We start from the raw sequence: 4,002 nt of genomic DNA, 5'->3' as shown, positions 1-4,002 counted from the left end.
GCCCAGGCTGGTCTTGAATTCCTATACTCAAACAATCCACACACCTCGGCCTCCCAAAGTTGTGGGATTATAGGCGTGAGCCACCGCACCTGGCCCACTTTTATTTATTTATTTATTTATTTATTTATTTATTTATTTATTTCTAGAGACAAGTTCTCCCTATGTTGCCCAGGCTGGTCTTGAACTTGGCTCAAGCAATCAGCCCAACTCGGCCTCCCAAAGTGCTGGGATTAGAGGCATGAGCCACCACTCCCTGCCCCCTTCTGGAAGATTCGAGGCACAGAGTGGTCTGGAGACAGACTGTCTTTCTGTCTTTCTTTCCTTGAGTGTTGCAATCACAGCTCCCTGTGACCTTGAACTCCTGGGCTCAAGTGATCTTGTCACCTCAGTCTACCCAGTAGCTGGGACTGTAGGGGAGCGCTACCATGACTAGCTTTTTTTTTTTTTTGAGACGGAGTTTCGCTCTGTTGAGGCTGGAGGGCAGTGGTGTGATCTTGGCTCACTGCAAACTCCGCCTCCCGGGTTCACGCCATTCTCCTGCCTCAGCCTCCCGAGTAGCTGGGACTACAGGCGCCCGCAACCACGCCCGGCTAATTTTTTGCATTTTTAGTAGAGACAGGGTTTCACCATGTTAGCCAGGATGGTCTCGATCTCCTGACCTTATGATCCGCCTGACTCAGTCTCCCAAAGTGCTGGGATTACAGGCGTGAGCAACCACGCCTGGCCTCTTTTTTCTTTTCTTTTCTTTTTTTTTTTTTTTTTGTTGAGACAGAGTCTCGCTTTGTCGCCCAGACTGGAGTGCAGTGGCCCGATCTCAGCTCACTGCAAGCTCCGCCTCCCAGGTTCACGCCATTCTCCTGCCTCAGCCTCCCAAGTAGCTGGGACTACAGACGCCCACCACCTCGCCCGGCTAGGTTTTTGTATTTTTTAGTAGAAACGGGGTTTCACCGTGTTAGCCAGGATGGTCTCGATCTCCTGACCTTGTGATCCGCCCGTCTCGGCCTCCCAAAGTGCTGGGATTACAGGCTTGAGCCACTGCGCCCGGCCTTTTTTTTTTTTTTTTAAGTAGAGATGGGGTCTCCCTATGTTGCCCAGGCTGGTCTTAAACTCCTGGGCTCAAATGGTCCTCCCGCCTCGGCCTCCCAAAGTGCTGGGATTACAGGCATGAGCCCAGCCAGATGCCATTTTTCTGAGAAGATTTAGAATGTGTCTGGGATCAGTTTTGGGTTCAGGGAACTCGCCCCAGCCCCGGCCTGTGAATCCCCATGGGGTGGGCAAGGAAGTTAAATCCCGTTTCTCAGCCTCCAAAGGGCTTCTCTGGGGCTGCATCCTGGGGACTTGTGTGGTTACCCTGATACGCTGGGGCCCAGGATTGAGTTTCCTGGACACTGTGATGGTGATTCTGGGCTGGACAGGCCCAGGCCCACTTCCCAGCCTGGGTGGGGGTGGTGAGACTGAGGTGTCACATGATGGCCCCGGGGTACAGCCCAGGATTGGGTGGGGATCTGGGGGTCTCACCATGTGGCCCTGGAAGAAGCCTGCTGAATCTTGTGTAAAACAGGGCAACTATCTCTGCTTTCCTGGGGTGTCTGGGGGTCAGGCAGGTCTTATATGTAAATGAGGTGGGGTGTGGGCCCGGGCAGACAGTAAGGGCTCAATAACAGAAGGTCCCATCTGGGCTGTGATCAAGCGGAGGTGTTTGTGAGCCCATCCAGGCCCCTTTCCTCTCCGCCCTCTGCCAGGTGCTGTTTCCCTCCAAGCCCAGGTTCACCCAAGGTCAAGGTGGGGCGTGAGGAAGGGAGAAATGGAGGTGGATCGTAATAAGAGTCATGGCTGCTGTGGGCATGAGCCTGCCTTGCCCACTGTTCCAACCTGCAGCCTGTGCCTGGTGCAAGCCCTGTCATCCCTAGCTGGATGCTGGCCTGGCTTCCTGCTCCAACAGGCCTTTTCTCCATGGAAGCCACAGGGTCGTCTGAAAATTCCGAATCAGACCGCAGTCCTCCCCTCCTCACACACCTTCCATGGCTCCCTCTTGCTCTACGTCCACCCTCTTTCTGTCCCCCAATGCCTCTCTGACCTACTCTGTCTCCGGCCACCCCTTGCTCACTCCACCCTAGCTGCATGGGATTTGCCTGCTCCTGGAACCCACCTGCTTAGCACAATCCCACCTCAGGGCCTTTGCACCTGCCATTGTGTCCACCAGGCAGGCTGGCTCCCATCTCCCTGAGACACCTCAGAGACAGGGTCTCGCTCTGTCACGCAGGCTGGAGTGCAGTGGTGCGATCTCGGCTCACTGCAATCTCCGCCTCCCGGGTTCAAGCAATTTTCATACCTCCGCCTCCCGAGTAACTGGGACTGCAGGTGTGGCGCCCCTACACATCACCACCCTGTGGCTGGTGTCCTGTCCTCCTCAAGACCACTCCTCTTCAGAGAAGCCCTCCTGGACCCTCTGTCCAAAGTAGCTCTCCCCCTGCCCCACCCTCCACTGCCTCCCCCTATTGAATTTCTTCCTTGAAGTCCTTCTTCCCAGATACAGTTATGTGGCCGCTGTTGCCTCCCCCATCAGACTGGGTGATGGGGGAGACCTTGCTCTGCCCACCCCCTGCTCCTGCATCCCCGGCACCTGATGGGCTCCCAGACATTTCTGCGGGAAGATATTGGGCGCTGACAATGTCCTAAAGCCCCATCTCAGGGTCCCTGCTGGCTGCATCTTGGGGCTGCCGGGCTGTGTGGGCAGAGTCCTTTCTGCCCAGTGCTGACAGATGTGCTAATTTCCCAAGCAGGGAGGCTGGGGCATCTGGGGATAAATTTCCAAGGCCCCACAGGGAGAGCTTTCTCTGGAACAAAGAGAGGAAAACCTTGGGCTGTCCCTGCGGCCACTACTGTGGCTCAGGGGACATCACTGGGGGCCTGAGAGAGCCTTGGACTCTAGCCTGCATGGGACAGCAGGGTCAAATTCAGAGTGTGGAGTCTCTCTTGGCTCCATGGGCTGGGTGACCTCTGACTCCCAGGTTCAAGTGATTCTCCTGCCTCAGCTTCCTGAGTAGCTGGGACTACAGGCGCCCACCATCATGCCCGGCTAATTTTTGTATTTTCAGTAGAGATGGGATTTCACTATGTTGGCCAGGCTGGTCTCAAACTCCTGACCTCAAGTGATCTACCCACCTCGGCCTCCCAAAGTAGTGGGATTACAGGCGTGAGCCACCACACCCGGCCTGGAACAGGACTTCTTGGCCAGGTGAGAGTGCCTGTGCCAGGTCAGGTTTGCCATGGATGGTCACCTGGACATGGTTTTCTCCCAAGCTGGGCAGTGGGACATTCAGAGGGTCAGTTCCTTGGCCTGAGAGGAGCATCAGCACTGTCCAATTGACTGTTTTGCTGTGAAGGTTGTTTAGAGGAGGGGCCACAAACTGGCAGCCTGTGGGCCGGATGGGGCCTTAAATTTGTTGTGTGGACCACGAGGTGTTTCAAAGAGAAGTGAGTAAGTAGGGCCAGGCTCACACCTGTAATCCCAGCACTTTGGGAGGCCGAGGTGGGCAGATCATCTGAGGTCGGGAGTTCGAGACCATTCTGACCAACATGGAGAAACCTCGTCTACTAAAAATACAAAATTAGCTGGGCATGGTGGGGGCGTGCCTGTAATCCCAGCTATTAGGGAGGCTGAGGCAGGAGAATTGCTTGAACCTGGGAGGCAGAGGTTGCGGTGAGCTGAGATCACGCCATTACACTCCAGCCTGGGCAACAAGAGCGAAACCCATCTCAAGAAAAAAAACAAGTAGTTGCTGGGTGTGGTGGCTCACTTCTATAATCCCAGAACTTTGGGAGGCCAAGGCCGGCAGATTGCTTGAGCTCAGGAGTTCAAACCAGCCTGAGCAACCTAGTGAGACCCTGTCTCTACAAAAAATAAGATGTCAAAAAATCAAAAAATTGGCCGGGCGCGGTGGCTCAAGCCTGTAATCCCAGCACTTTGGGAGGCCAAGATGGGTGGATCACAAGGTCAGG

General features: G+C 55.1%; 1 protein-coding gene across 4 annotated transcripts in view; it reads left to right on the top strand.

Moving 5' to 3' along the window:
- Window positions 1–4,002, top strand: part of MEF2B (myocyte enhancer factor 2B) — a 28,847-nt gene that overhangs the window by 4,445 nt on the left and 20,400 nt on the right.

Source organism: Macaca mulatta, chromosome 19 (assembly GCF_049350105.2).
Source record: "Macaca mulatta isolate MMU2019108-1 chromosome 19, T2T-MMU8v2.0, whole genome shotgun sequence".
NCBI lineage: Eukaryota > Metazoa > Chordata > Mammalia > Primates > Cercopithecidae > Macaca > Macaca mulatta.
The sequence above is the reverse complement of the archived record's forward strand: the minus strand, read 5'-3'. Positions and strand labels throughout refer to the sequence as shown.